We start from the raw sequence: 15,788 nt of genomic DNA, 5'->3' as shown, positions 1-15,788 counted from the left end.
TCTCCAGATTTACTGCGCCTTCTCTCCATCAGCAGGAATGGAGAATCAGTCCCTGCCATCAGGCAGACAAATGAAAAGGCTGTTAAACTGCATGGAAGTGATATTTATATTTCCTTGTGTTTTGTGCTTCTAGAGTGCACTGTGTCCGAGTGAGTAATGGGTGTAAGTAGAATGGTGTTACGGCAGTAATGAAGATGGTCTCTAAGTCGGATGGTTAATAAATACGTTGGAATCGTGACACTAACAAAGAGAAATGTTCCTATCTACACCTATTGCTTTATCTTCCTCTTTAGATCAATAAACCGACTCTAGTTGCTTTATTCTGCCTCGGACAGTACAACTGAATTGTGCCCTGTGCTCCCCTCTGTCTCCTGATGCATAATGCAGAAGGTTCTCTGTGTCATTACAGGAAATTCAGCCTCATTTAATTCCCCAGTGATTTGCATTGCCAGCACCCAGTCTCACAGCCTTGCAACCCCATTCTTTTCTTTCCTCTCTTCAGAAGTCAGGGGGCTCATTTTCTACCTGAGTCTTATGTTGTGACCTATCCACCATCTTCCCTCACACTGAGAAAAGAGAGATCTAGGTTTTCTTCAATGTAGTCTTCATCCTGCTTTGATTTTTTTACTTTCTCTTGCTCCTTTTTCAGGTCCTATAATCACCTGTTTGTGCCACAGAAGAGCAGCCTCTGTGCTGAAGGCAGCTGTCCATCTCCTGCATGTTACCCAAATAGATCCTGCTTCACACTGAGCAATTTCTCTGCAAGGATCTTGTGTCTTTAAAGCAGAGATCAGAAGCTGCTGATGCCCTGTAATGATATTGCCAATACAATTAACTCCTAAGAGCAAATAAAGGAAAAAAAATAGGGGGAAGAAATGGTTGTTAGGCACTGAGTAGGATGAAACAGGTAGTTCTAGGAAAGTTTCTTAAGGTGACAAAACCAATATCACTAAGTGATACTGATCTGTTATAAACCTCCATCTCCGCTGTTCTGAATTCTTCGCTGAATTGCTAAGAATACATCATAGTTGGTTGTATTTGGAAAGGTGATGCTACGATGTCCAGTATTTTTGCCTCAACTTTTACATCAAATATATGGTATCCAACTTGCATTATAAGTCTATAGATTTTTTTCTCCACTAGACATCCACGATCTGTAAACAAAGGGGTTTTGTCTGCCTCGATGGTTGCAGTAGTTTGTTGTGGCCGACTGGAGTCCCTGTCCCTGTCACTGCTGCAGGCAGGGCTGGCCTTGCTGCACTCACCCCTGCGGCTGGAGCCGCACTTGTGGTCATGTTCACTGACACCTGCATTGGGCTTCAGTGTAAGGTCCAGTTTAGGCTGAAATTGCCTCACCCTCATCCCATCTCACAAAAAAGGAGGAAAGACTCTACCTTGACAGGACAAGGGGTGATGGTTTTAAAGTGAAGGAGGGAAATCCAGGCCGGACATGAGGAAGGAATTGTTGGCCCTGAGGGTGGTGAGAGCCTGGCCCAGGTTGGCCAGAGAGGTGGTGGATGAACCATCCCTGGAGACATCCCAGGTCAGGCTGGACGGGGCTCTGAGCAACCTGAGCTGGTGAAGATGTCCCTGTCATGGCAGGGGGGGCACTGGGGTAGCTGGGAAGGGCCCTCTGACACAAACGATGATTCTGTTTCCAGGAAGGAAGGAAGGGCTGTTCCCAGCTATTGCCCCACCTCTCATTTGGCGAAGCCGCCCAAAGGACAGGAGTGCCCAGCTGGGACTGCTGGTCCCAGCCCGGTTTCCAGCACTGGAGAGGCGCAGGTTGTGTCTGGGACTGCACAGCTCACAGGAGCTCCCCCAGAACGGGGAGAGCAAGAGCTCCAGCTTCCGATGGCTTTTGTCCATCTGCTCCTTTCTCCTGAACGCCAGGGATGCCGTCACCGTCACCCTGCGCCGCTCGGGCATCGCCATCACCATCACCCTGCACCACTCGGGCATCGCCATCACTGTCACCCTGCACCACTTGGGTATCGCCATCACCGTCGCCCTGCGCCACTCGGGCATCGCCATCACTGTCACCCTGCGCCACTTGGGCATCGCCATCACCATCACCCTGCACCACTCGGGCATCGCCATCACTGTCACCCTCCACCACTTGGGCATCGCCATCACCGTCGCCCTGTGCCACTCGGGCATCGCCATCACCGTCGCCCTGCGCCACTTGGGCATCGCCGTCCCCAGCACGGCCGTGGCTGCCTCTGAACGCTGTGCTGCATCCCGGGAGCGGTGCGTGTTGAGTGCACGTGCTGGCGACCGCTTTGCAGTGCCCTAAATCTTGTCAAGTCTTTGTGCCGGTACAAAATGGATGTCAGACACTGACCCGGGGCTGCTTGTTTTATGGTGCGGTGGATCATTTTTCAACCTATATCTAAAGTACCTTCTTCCCTGGAGGCAGATATTTAAAGTCAGCTGCTTAGATCATTAACTTCTTTCACTAATATAAATGATCAAAATGTGTAACTACTCGATATATTTTATTTGGTAAAATCGTTACTGTATGTGTCGTGTGACTAATCACCTATCAGATTTCATATGCATGTTTAATGGTGACAAACAGGATTTGTTTACCTTAATATAGTTTGGATTCTGCACTAAAACACTGTCTTCTCCCCCTTTGTTTAACTCTTTCAATACTGCACTTAGAATAATATTTTCTACATTCACTCAGAGCTGAGCTGTTCTTATTTACCTTGGAAAAAAGAGAACACTCACATGAGGACAGATTCTGACCCAGAGAATTACATAAATGCTGATGACATGAGCACCATCTCATGTGAAATGAAACTTCTGTGTAACTTGTTGGGAATTAGTAAATGGTTTTACTTAATGCTTATGAAGCATTTTCTTGGCTCACACAACAGTGGCCTCAGGAAAAATGGCTGTGTAGAAAAGATATTAAAAAATATCGAAGCTGTTAGTGCAATACAAAATATTTCCAGAAAAGGTTAAAATGTCCCTCATGGAATCATCTTCTAGTAAAAAATTTGGAGCACATCAGTTTGGTATTCATACATCTGTTGTGCCAAACTGGGGAAGTTTCATGTATCTGACCAGAAAACACTGACATATATTCCTGTTTAAATATATTTTTCTGTCTCCATCTTCCTATTGTTCTAAGTAATATATTCCATACAAAATGAATTAGGCAACATACTTCTCAACTCTGACAGTTTTTATCTTATGGTTCAAAAATAAGTATAGACTGGTATTCCACAAAAGTACACACTGAATCATTCCCATTAATTAAGGATCACTTTTTCATCCACTTTGAATAATTGTAATAATAGTCTTGAGATGATCTGTTTTGTTAAGCTGAAATATATGGGCAGCTGTGTTCCTCCCACAGCTCTTGGCACGTTGCAGGAACACAGCACCTATGGGCAGCCTCAGATGGAATTGCCCATCCATGAAGTTCTTGTGCATACCTGGGGCTGATTGTGCAATTAATATTCACATTACTATTGGTTTTATTGTTACACTGTGATTCCCAACAAGCAAATACTTCTGGCAGGTTGGTAAGAGTAGCAGAGCTGGGTCTCTGATGGGTTTTTTTCATTGAAGAGCCTACAATTGGTGGTATTAGTCATCCGCTTAGTCAAGCGTGTGTCTGAATATCTTGCTGAACGGAAGCGTAACATGGAGACCACCATAAATCTGAGTCTATTGTCTCCTGGCTCCAGGTAAGAGCCTGAATCCCATCACAGTCTGCCTGACCTTTGAATAGTTTCAGTATGAGCAACGAGCTGCTGATAACGAACGTAAGATAACAAAGAGGAGATAGCACTGTACTGTAGTGGCTAAGATCCTTTTCCATGCTGAGAGCAATGCTGACAACATACTGTTACAATAGCAGTACTGCTTGGGCGGCTGCTGTCCCTGTGTCCACAGAGAAAACACCTTTTTTTAGGCTTGCCAGCCTGCTGAAGACAGTCACAGCGCAAATCGCTTTGACAAGCGCGGCTCCCTTCACAGGGGTGCTACAGGATTTTCAAGTGCAGGTAGAGGCTTGATGTCTTCCTACGATAGTTTTCCATAGGCAGCCCACTTTGTGTTCTGACCCAGCTGCTGGCCCCTGGCCACTTCTCCTGTCTCTGATCCCGATTTTCTGAGGGAACAGCAGGTTCAGCCATGGCAGCAGATCTCAGGGCACCAACAGATCCCAGTGCTGACAGACCCGAGGTGACGTGGCGCACAGAGCACAGGGGCTCACCGCGGAATGGACCTTCAGGTGCTCATCACCTCTGAGGCCCACCTGCAAGCCTTTCATAAAGCTTCCTTACTATATCTGAAGTTTTATATAATACACCAAACGTAATCACTGAAACGTGCTCGGTTTCTATGGTGATGGGTGCTGGTAGAGAACTCAGAGACAGATGAATTGGAGAACAAAAGAGCACAGGAAGCCGAGAGCCTCAAGTTCACTGTGCAGATCTAATTTGTCTGCATAATGTGTAAAGAATAGAATGAGGAACACTACAGGAAAAAGTCAGATGTAACTAACAAAGGATCTCATCTGGTACAAGCATACCTAGATAGGCTGGAGAGCTGGGCAGGGAAAAATTTAGTGAAATATAACAAGGGCAAGTGTAGAGTCCTGTATCTGGGCAGGAACAACCCCAGGTTCCAGTCTAAGTTGGGGAATGACCTGATAGAGAGCAGTGTAGGGGAAAGGGACCTGGTGGTCCTGGTGGACAGCAGGATAAACATGAGCCAGCACTGGGCCCTTGTGGCCAGGAAGACCAACGGTACCTGGGGTGGGTTAGAAGGGGTGGTCAGTAGGTCAGAGAGGTTCTCCTGCCCCTCTGCTCTGCCCTGGGGAGACCACACCTGGAATATTGTGTCCAGTTGTGGCCCCTCAGTTCCAGCAGGACAGGGAACTGCTGGAGAGAGTCCAGCGCAGCCACCGAGATGCTGAAGGGAGTGGAGCATCTCCCGTGTGAGGAAAGGCTGAGGGAGCTGGGGCTCTGGAGCTGGACAAGAGGAGACTGAGGGGGGACTCATTCATGGGGATCAAGATGGAAAGGGGGAGTGTCAGGAGGATGGAGCCAGGCTCTTCTGGGTGACAACCAGTGACAGGACAAGGGGTAATGGGTACAAACTGGAGCACAGGAGGTTCCACTTAAATTTGAGAAGAAAGTTCTTCCTGGTGAGGGTGGCAGAGCCTGGCCCAGGCTGCCCAGGGAGGTTGTGGAGTCTCCTTCTGTGCAGACATTCCAACCCGCCTGGACACCTTCCTGTGTAACCTCATCTGGGTGTTCCTGCTCCATGGGGGGATTGCACTGGATGAGCTTTCCAGGGCCCTTCAACTCCTGACACTCTGGGTTTCTGTGGTTTCTTCCCATGCTCATTTATTTCCTTAACAGTAAAAATGGTTGCCCAGGCTTATGGAAGCAATAGAGAAGGTGGCAGCCGAACTGGAGCTGAACACTCACAGGGAGCTGAGTTTGAGGCCATTATTGTCAAGTGTTAGTGGGAAGAGTGGTGGGATCAGTGGAAATTCATGGAAGACACAAGCTGGTATAAGAGATATGGGATAGCGTCAAGAAAAAGAGAGAGCTTAGGGGTGGAGAGGTCAAGTAGCCTCATACCAAGTCTATTTAACATTTGATCTTCTGCTCTTGCCTCACTGCTCTTTTTGCTAGTATTAGACTGAGTAAGGATCATAAATATAAATAAAGGGCTGTTCGAGTAGCAGGGAAGCCGAAACCACTTTACATTTGCTAGGAAAATGGAAGGTTATTTAAGCAGAAAAAAAAAAAAAGACCCACAAACCAATCTGTATACCTTTTCCTTACAGATGCAGTTACTGCCAGAAGTCATTCCGTCTTGCTGTGTCTGAGCAATGTTTCCAAAATATTTGTTTCACTTTCCTTGCCTGAAATCACTTTGTGTTTCCTATAGCACTGCTGCTGTGATAGTCACCGTGCTGTTTGGGAAGCATTACGTGCTCGACTAACTTCCCACTCTTTAGATTCAACAAAATGCATTTCCTCAAGCTCCTCACAGCAAGATTTACAGCTCTGGTAATGAGGCAAGGGAGGGTGGGCTTGGGCTCGCTGAGACAGCCCTGCAGCTCCGCGTTCCGCTGCTCGTGCTGACAAAACTCAACGCGTCCAACTTCAGCTTCATTGTGTCAATAAGCACATGAAGCACAAGAAATGGTGGCTCAGCAAAATCAGTCATCCTGTCAAAGGTCAGTGGAGTTTGTAAGTGCATCTGTTCAGAGCATCGCAGCCTAATCTGTCTGTTTGCTGATGTTCATAACTCATTCACGGCTAAAAGTTGACTATGTCATTTTTATGTGAAGGAAAGAAAGGAAAAATGTTAGGAAGTGGAATAAGCCTTTGGGCCTTAGAATAGAAAAGCTCATGTATTTTGTTGCTAACTCTGCTGCTGAGGTTGTATGCAGTATGCATCTGCAAACATATATCTTCTGTGCATCTCATATGAAGGGAAGGGAAGGGAAGGGAAGGGAAGGGAAGGGAAGGGAAGGGAAGGGAAGGGAAGGGAAGGGAAGGGAAGGGAAGGGAAGGGAAGGGAAGGGAAGGGAAGGGAAGGGAAGGGAAGGGAAGGGAAGGGAAGGGAAGGGAAGGGAAGGGAAGGGAAGGGAAGGGAAGGGAAGGGAAGGGAAAAAGAGAATGCATTCTTGCCCAGTACTTGGGGAGATGTACAGCACACAGAGATTTACTGGATTTATTGCAATGTTAGTTCCTCTGTAATGGGCAGGGAGAGGGAGAAGGGATTCTGATTCTTTGCACATTTTGTATCCATGTGTAGATTCTCTCTACACACCACTTAAATTCGTTGGAAGCATTGTGTTGACAACAGGAACAAAGAGTTGAGACAGGAGCAAAAGCCAGGAGCGAAGCCCTCCCGTTTGTCCCCTGCTCTGATGGCAGCTTGGCCACAGCTCCCAGCCTGAGCCCAGGAATTCATTTCTCTTTCTGATGGGTGTTCTGTGTCCCAGAGTCAGCTCTGTCAGTGTACCACACTGAATGGCCTTAAGGACTAGCATACACTGCATCCTCATCAGATTAAATGCAATTTGTCTAACTGCCTTTTCGTTACTGTGTTCCAGCGTGTTGCAAAATGTCAAGCACAAGATTCAGCAAGTGCAACTTGCAGCAGTTTCAGAGTTTGCTGTTCTACTGGAGCCTGCCAGCCCCTAAACATTTCTGTACAATGGCACAGATGGGACCAGGAGATGAATGAAGTTTTAAAACCCCTTCCGAAGCATTTTGTAAACTCTAATATGATGTGACTCAGTAATCACTGAAACCTCAGAGACAACTGTTCAGATGGAAGTTTTTAATCAACCTATTAACTATTTTTAGTGAAACTCTCAGGAGTATCATTGATCCTTGCCTTCTTTAATAGTCTCATGGCCCTCAAGAATGTTTTGTTTTAAAAAGATTCTGAGTCTGAAAATGATCCTGACAAGGAAACCAAGATGTCTGCAGCTTCACCTGAACAGACAGTGTTTCCAGCTTACCAAGAACCACTATTTACTAACTAGTCCCTTCTGGCTGGAGGTATTGACTGCTGAGAGACTGATGCTGCAGAAACAATTGCTGGATTGAGAAATAAATGTCAAGTCTACCAAAGTTCCAACATTTCTATAGAACCGTCTGGGATTCAGTGCCGTTAGAATTCAGCCTGTGTCTGCCCAGGAGTGGCAGAGCACCACAGTTGCGTGATACCCATTACTGGCTGCGCTGTTAATTGTGGAAAGAGGTTACAATCACATTCCTGCCTTCTGCATCGCGATACCTCTTCCTGTTAGTTTTTACTACCCTGAAAATATGTTTGGGAAGTGACTTATGGTGATTGGAAGTCTCTTTAAAAAGTGACTGAAGCTCTGAAATTAAAGTGCTCACGAATTATTGAATTTTTGTGAAACTGAAAAAAAAAATCAGTGTAGGTATTGTATAAAAGGGATTATGGCTTTAAAAATGCGAATGCTTCCCTTGAGATACGCTCATGAAAATGTTATTCATGTGATAATCAGATAAGTATGTAATATGCTTTTTCTTCTCTCATCTGTGTGTACCATCTTTGTGACTTTTGTATTCCATTATCAGGCTATTGATTAGTTGCTCAGATATAGTTACTTGGTTGGAGGCGGAGGAAAGGGAGTGATTTTTTACTTTTATCTGTGATTTTGTACTCATTGCTTAGCTTTTTAACAGGTGGAGCTTTATTCAGGAATGTGTAGTTTGTGAGACATCATACTGTCTGAACTATTTGGTATTAGTCATACTTTGTAAACTGTTTATTAAACTGAGCATAAACAATAAGCTACACGGAATAAATATATAGAATAATTATTTTTAGATTGCAGCAAGCTCTTCTGAAGCCTTCATTTTACTGCAGTAACGTTCTCTTTGTAAAATGATGTATTCAGAGCACAGTTCTGATACTACCGTCATTTAAAGCAGCATAAAAAATAGCAACTCAAATAGTGTACTTACATTACTGCGAAAGGCAAACGTCAAAGGCACTTAGAGCTCCTATCTGCATGTCGCGATGCTGAAGCAATGGCTGCATGTGCAAGATGCCCAGAGCTGGGCGCAGCTGGGATGAATGAACCCCAAGCTGTCCCGCCAGCCTGCCCGGGCAGCGGGAAGGAGCCAACAGCTCTGATGGGACAGAACCATCCCCCATGTTCTCTCTGCAGGACGGAGCAGCTGTGAGGTTTGCTGCAGCCAGCTCTCCGTGTCTTGCACACCTATCTGTGCTTGGTTAATGTCTTACGTTGTCCATACACCGTGAATGTCCCAAAGGCAAACCTGTCCCAGAGCAGCTGTGGCTGCTGGACGGGCACAGGTCCCAGAGGTCCTCGGTGTTGGGTCTGTGTGTCCGTCCTGGCTCCCCTGCCTGTCTGGTGGCCTCTGTAGCCACCACTGCTGACAGTCACCCCCAGCCGCCCCTCTGGAAAGGCACAGGCTTTGCAAGCCTGCGTCTGCCTGCTGGGCCCAGGGAGGTGGCACCACTCTAAGGTGTCTAAAGTGACAGGAGATGCCTATGGTTAGGAAGGTGAATCCCACCCCAGGTGGCAGAGGCGACAGAGGAACAGTTGCAGCTCTGACCTTCCAATTTTCCTTTAAGGGAACCTGTTGCATAAGTCAGACCTTGAAACATGTATTTTTTTTTTTGCAAAGTCTCCTCGTTCTGCCACTGTCTGACAAAAGGCTGCAGCCATTTCACCAGCTCACTTGTTCTGTAGGCACCACAGGACTGGCTGAAAAAGCCTTCCCTGAAAAGCTGGGGCAGGTGCAGTGACTTAAACGGGGTTTAAAAGTGGTTATTCCTCTGCTTTTCACACCTAGAAAAGTACAGCTGGACTCTCACGTCGAACCGGAGCCTCCCCAGAGCACAGAGGGTGTTGGGATAGGGGAGTGAGCCCAGGGGCGGCCAGCAGAGCGGTGAGGGACAGAGCCTGGGGACCGGGCTGCTCCGCTTCCCGAGAACACACCAGGAGCGGGTCTGAGGAGGGATGTGCTGAACGGGATGCCCAGAGCAGCTGTGGAATCTCCATCCTTGGAGTAACCGAAAATTTGACTAAACCAGGTCATGATCAACAGGATTTAAGTTCACCCTGCTTTGCACTTCTGAAGGTAAACACAACCTGAATTATTCTGAAATTCTATAAACTGACCTGAATAAGAATAGGTCTGTGCATGTGCTTTCTTTTCTTACCAAATCTGAGCCCAAAGCAGAATGCAGTACACCTCCAGGATCCCTCAGAGCCGGGGGCAGTACTGTTTTGACTATAAATTCCAATCACTCTTTTTAACTAAGTTTCCCGGGTAAATCTCTACATGACTCTTAAGCTTTTAGAGCCCCAGGTTGTCAGTGTTATTCAAATACGAATGCTCTGCTAGAGCTCACTTGGGAAATTAAATAAGTGTAAGTGTGACGTGTGTATTGGTCCAGTAAATCTATTGTAATACCTTCAGAGACGCTCAGAGGGCAATTATCTCATGTAGTATCCCCATGTGCGCTGCTCGCGCTCAGAGTTTTTGGGTGAATCAGTAATACAAGCCTCAGGACTTGCATTTAGTGGACTTCACAGTTTCACTCTGGCTGTTACATTTCCATAGCTGGTTGCTATATGCTTTTTGCAATGTTTCCATGAAGTTTTAATGAAGGTTTTCATTTCATGCAATTTAGTGCTGTCTTGTTCATAATGCAGTTCAACAAAAACACTTCTGTTCCACTTAAAAATCCTGAAGAACTGATAGCAAAAATGTTCTGTGTAGTCGTTGAACTGCAACACTTGTCCATTGTAGTGTTCTTGTGCTGTTCCTATCCCAAGTATTTTACGTTAATCACAGTATGAAATAATTTTATAAAGGTGGATTTCGTTTTCCTCAGTGGATCCTGTGAAGGCACACTCCTGCCTGTTGTATCACACATTGCTTTAACCCTCTTTGGGCATCACCTTAATTTTGCCCCATTATTCTTATTCAGAAACATTTTGATGGAATACTTTTGCTAAAATTTAATTTTAAAGAAACAGATGCAGCCTCTTGAAAGCTCTAATGTTGAACTCATAATTCTGGAGGCAACAATCCAAGTCGCACAAGATAGTATGGGTGCATAGTGCTACGGTGTATGGGGTGAGTTGGCCACATTAGTCATATGAATTAATGTCCATTCAGTGACTTCCTCCATGGTACCTAATTTGATATAAACCCAAGAAATTTGATAATGAAAATCTTTTTCTATAAAATTAGATTAAAAAATAAAACACAGCTTGAGAAATGCAAAGGGAAATCTATACAAATACCGCTATTATTCAAGTATATGAGTCCTGACAACACCTCCTTTTTTTTGTCTTCAAAAGAAAACAGCAGAAAGTGAGATCTGTCAAATGCTTTCGCATGGTTCATTAGCTGTATTGCCTCCACAGTTTCACATTTCTTCAACATTTTAAGAGCAGTCACTCATTCAGATTTTGACAAATAGAACTTTGCTTCTCATTTTAAAATGTGTCATTTATCAAGGAAAAACAGAATCCTGAGATTTCTGATCAGATTGAGGTTTTTCACAAAGATTTTGCAAATAATTTATTTGTCCTTTGGTTGGACAAATCCTTGAATAATCACACTTTCTGGGAAAAATGCCATCGTTTCAACTGCTCATCATTGCATGGCAACATTTTGATCTCCTCCCAAAAAAAGCTGCTTTTTTGAGTAGAAGGCATTCAAGAAGACATTGAACACCAACTAGTCTTCCAAGGGCATAAATATACATGTCCTGTGGCTGGCCAGCTTCATTTGAAAGTACCCAGAACTAAGTAAGTTCTGGTTAAACTTCAGCCTTCACCCTTCTATATGCACCAAACTCTGGTTATGCTTTTCGCTCATAAGTTTCAGTGCCGTGGCCAAACCAGGTCATGCTGCAGAAATTACTGCATTAAAATTCTTTAAATGGTACAAGAGTGTTTCAAAATAAATCTTTTGCCAACACTTGCTGTAGCTGAACAAGCTATAATATTAAATCCCATAGAAGTCCTATACAGTAAATACAGTTAGCGATGGAAATAATATATTATCATTGGATAGCAATAAAAAAACTATTGTGTCACTGATTTTGTAGAGTAGACTATTGGTATTTCAAGTATTTTGCTTTTAAAATGAACTGGCCATTCGACACAACACTTTCATATACCTTATTTCCAGCCTCTTTTTCTAGTCTCGTGCAGCCGGAATTTTGGGTCTGGTTTGTGAGTTTTGGATGACCCAGTCGCAGTTCTGTGCAGGTCTGGGCTGGCCTCTGCCCAAGCACCCTGGCAGGGAGGAAGTTGCTGATTTGAATGGGGGACAGAGAATGTGGAAACAGGTTTGACCCACATGTTCGTCGTTAAGCTGAGTGGTGATGTGGTCACTAGGCTCAAAAGAAACATACTGAAGTTCCCCAAGGTATTTTTCTCCTGTGCCCATCCCTAAAATAAATCTGTTCCTCTTTCCCACCCTCCACATTTCAATTCGGATGCCCCAGCACAGAGAATGGAAGTGAGACACTTGCTCCTTCTCAGAGCTCGTCCAGCTCCAGGGAGAGAAAAGGAGCTGATCAGCTCCTGTGGTTTGGAAAATGCTGCCTTAAACATTTGAATTATTTGTTGTTTGCACAGGAACCACTGTGCTGCAGTTATTGGAATGTTTGGATTTCTTGCTTCTAAAGCCGTTCAGCCCCTCTGCATGTCCTGGAGCCTCTGCACTATCCTGAAACGTCTCTCGGAGCAGCACAGAATGCTGAGAAATCTTCTGGAAAACAATTCTGAAATCTTGATGAAATCTGCTTTCACAGGAATTGAACATTCCCAGCTGTTTTCCTCCTCCTACAAATACATTCTTACACAACGGCAGAATATATTATTAAAGGCAAAAATGTTAGCTGTTTATTTTATCTGTTTCTTTGATGGGAAAGCCAGAAGTGTCCTATAGAAGTAGGGAAAATATGGGGAAGGATGTATTGCAATGTGCAGTCATGGGTATTTTATGTAATCTGTGAGTTTTGGAATGAGATTATACCTGCTGTGTGCACATGAGCTAAACCCCCTTATGCTCAATATAATGTTCAATTGGAAAATACATGGGTATAACCGGAATATTACTCTGCTTTTCCCAAACATGGGTGTGCTTGCTGGTCTTGGCAGAACTGCTACCTCTGTTTTAACCCTTGCTTCTCCCTTCTCTCATCTCTCATGCTGTTCCACAGTCAGGGCTGGCTAAAATAAGAAGTTATGGAAAAATCTCATTCACGACAAATGACAAATTTTTGCTAGCTTTTACTGCTTTTTTTGGGTGGTTGTTGCTGTTGGAAAAATAGAAACCAGAGCCTAATCTTTATCCCAGAGTATCTGGTAGCTGCACAGTCCAGTTCATCTGGCATATCAAAAACTGCATCTGAACCCATTCTGAATCTGAGAAACATTATCAGTTGAAAAAAGGTCAATAGTAGGAAAGGTTTCCATGTCAATATACATATTTTTCATAGAAGGCCTGACCATCTCTACTTCTGTACTTGTTTCCTAAGTTTTTCTAATGCAGAGTACATGGTGGTTTGGGGGTAGGCTGCTTGTCTTGTTTTGCTGTGGTTGTGGTTGAACCCCAGCGGCAGCAGCACAGAGTGGGGGAGAGTCAGAGGAGCAAAGTGAGAAAACTCAGGGGTTGAGATAAGAACAATTTAATAACAAATAAAATAATAACTATAATTATAAAATAATATAGAAAACAAGTGATGCACAATGCAGTTGCTCACCCCCTGCTGATTGACACCCAGACTGTGCCCAAGCAGTAACCCCCAGCTAACTTTTCTCTGGGTTATACACTGAGCACGACACCGTATGGTGTGTAATGTCCCTTTGCCCAGTTGGAGTCACCTGTCCCGGCTGTGTCCCCTTCCAGCTCCTTGTCATCCCCCCACTGGCAGAGCATGGGAGGCTGAATAGTCCTTGACTTCGTATAAGCACTATTTAGCGACACCTAAAACATCCTCCTGTTATCAACACCATTCTCATACCAAATCCAAACCACAGCACTAGACCAGCTGCTAGGAAGATAATTATCTCCATCCCAGCCAAAACTGGGACCTACATTTTCCTCAAGGAGTGTTTAGTATCTGATTGGTTTATTTGAAAGTCTAGATAAAAGCTGAGCTCTTTGGAAAATCTGGGTCCCATTGTTCAGAAAAGCATCTTAAGAGGTGAGCTTTTTCAGCCTAAAGAAGTTTATGTCAAGCTTTATCCAGATAAATGATCTCCCAATGTTAATGTTTCAATGCCTGGAATGTCTCTGGACAGCTGTAATATTTGTAGCAGTTCTTTTAAATCATCACTTCTGTCAATTTGAAAATGCCACAGTATAAGGTTTACAACCTCTTTCTTTTCAGTGCCACCCATTGTAAATGCTGCTGTACTAAAGAGTCAGTCAATATGGCATTATATTATATTACTTGGGATCTCTTGTGACAATGGAATTAGAATAATATTGTAGCTGGTACATGTCATGTTGGCTTGAAATTTCTACACAGATTGTTGTTGCAATGCAGTGACCATTCAGCTTTTAGCAAAATCGTTAAATGTTCTCTAATAATTTTTTTTAATATACTGCTTGATTTCAAAACAGAATCCTCCGAAATACAGTGCCTTATACCTTTTAGATACACCCAAACCAAAGCAATAAAGAATTATATAGTGTCAGATGCCTACCAGCTGAGGTGGATTTGTGCCTTTCTGGGGTTTGGAACACGTACCAATAGCAATTTACTGTAGAACTTTGCAAAATCAGCTGTGATGCTTCAAATGAGTGTGTGCTTTCACAATTGCGGTTTTTGATGCTTCAGACTATCTCACAGACTCCCTTTTCATCTTTCTGTCACCTAAAAGACGCTGTGCATCTGATGGAATTGGTCTAATGTGTAACATTATATAATCGCCAGTCCCCGTGATGGTACAAGACTCCCCTTTCTGTGCAGCCAGCCATGGCATCCTGGCAGGTAGGAAATGGAAAGCCGTAGTTGAAATTAATGGAAAGTTTGCTGTCTTTCTGTAGGATTTTGTGCAATAGTAATAATCGTACAGCATTTGATTGCATTTTAAACTTGCTGCCTAAAAAAGTTCTCCGTATGGGTGATACAGGGTCTGAAAATAGTCAAAATGCTTTTAAACTGCATGGAAACTGAAGATACAAAGCACTCGTTCCATTTTCTCTCCACCTCTCAACCCACCTAAATGCACAGGCCCTGTTCCACAGACCCTTTCGTTCATTTGAAACTAAAAATCTCTGTCAACATGGAAATTCTCTGGCCTGTCAGTTCCCTTAACTAATCCAGTTTCTACAGACAAAGCAGCTGCTGTGCTCTTAGCAAGTGCTGTGTTTGCCAACAGGGAGGGACAAAGATACCGGGGGGGATCAGAGCTGGGAGCTTCTGTAGGAATCAGAGATCCATTTGCAAATAACTTGTACAAGTGAATACCAAATAACAGCTGATTGTGTTGAAGAAGAGCCTTTGGATCTGCTCAGAGAGAACCTGTTACCATTATAACAGGAAACTGTATAACAAGAACTTGGCCGGAAAACATAATGGAGTTATTGATTCATCTCAAGGGATGATCTTCTTCAGTGGTTTGAGCAGACAGGGCTCTACGTAGTATTTTCAATCTTTTACCCATTGCCATTGAAATGAATAAAGCTTCTGCACCATTGAATTCAAAACCATTTATTGTAGCAGGAAAAATATATAATAATAGTAAAAGGACACTGTGTAGTGAGAAAAATAGGTTGTTTGTGAGTTAGATGTGACTCAGCAGAGCCCAGATTTTGTAACTGTTCAAAGTGCTCCTTTGACAGCTACTCCTGCTCCTGGAAAGTCTTGGCCTCAGACATCTTGCCATCTGTTGGAGGTGAGAATGGCGCGATGGGAAACCCCCACCTGCTGCAAGGCTGAACCAGAGCAGGAGCTGCAGCACTGTGATACAGAATAATTACTACCTTAAAATCACTGATTAACTTTATTGTTATTTAAAATAATTGTATATAGAATCATAGAGCAGTTTGTGTTGAAGGACCTTCCCAGCTCCCAGTGGCCCCCCTGCCATGACAGGGACATCTTCACCAGCTCAGGTTGCTCAGAGCCCCATCCAGCCTGGCCTGGGATGTCTCCAGGGATGGTTCATCCACCACCTCTCTGGCCAACCTGGGCCAGGCTCTCACCACCCTCAGGGCCAACAATTCCTTCCTCATGTCCAGCCTGAG

At 44.3% G+C, this 15,788-nt stretch overlaps 1 protein-coding gene and 1 long non-coding RNA gene across 5 annotated transcripts in view; one reads left to right on the top strand and one right to left on the bottom strand.

Moving 5' to 3' along the window:
* LOC110362165 (uncharacterized) overlaps window positions 1-8,513 on the top strand; it is a 130,448-nt gene extending 121,935 nt beyond the window's left edge. Inside the window, exon 5 of the long non-coding RNA XR_010466265.1 lies at window positions 7,103-8,513. This is a non-coding gene — a long non-coding RNA (uncharacterized LOC110362165). The remainder of the gene's footprint in view (window positions 1-7,102) is intronic.
* Window positions 1-15,788, bottom strand: part of SHISA9 (shisa family member 9) — a 189,143-nt gene that overhangs the window by 62,019 nt on the left and 111,336 nt on the right. The gene's annotated exons all lie outside the window — the stretch shown is intronic.

The sequence above is a fragment of the Columba livia genome, chromosome 15 (assembly GCF_036013475.1).
Source record: "Columba livia isolate bColLiv1 breed racing homer chromosome 15, bColLiv1.pat.W.v2, whole genome shotgun sequence".
Taxonomy (NCBI): domain Eukaryota; kingdom Metazoa; phylum Chordata; class Aves; order Columbiformes; family Columbidae; genus Columba; species Columba livia.
The sequence above is the reverse complement of the archived record's forward strand: the minus strand, read 5'-3'. Positions and strand labels throughout refer to the sequence as shown.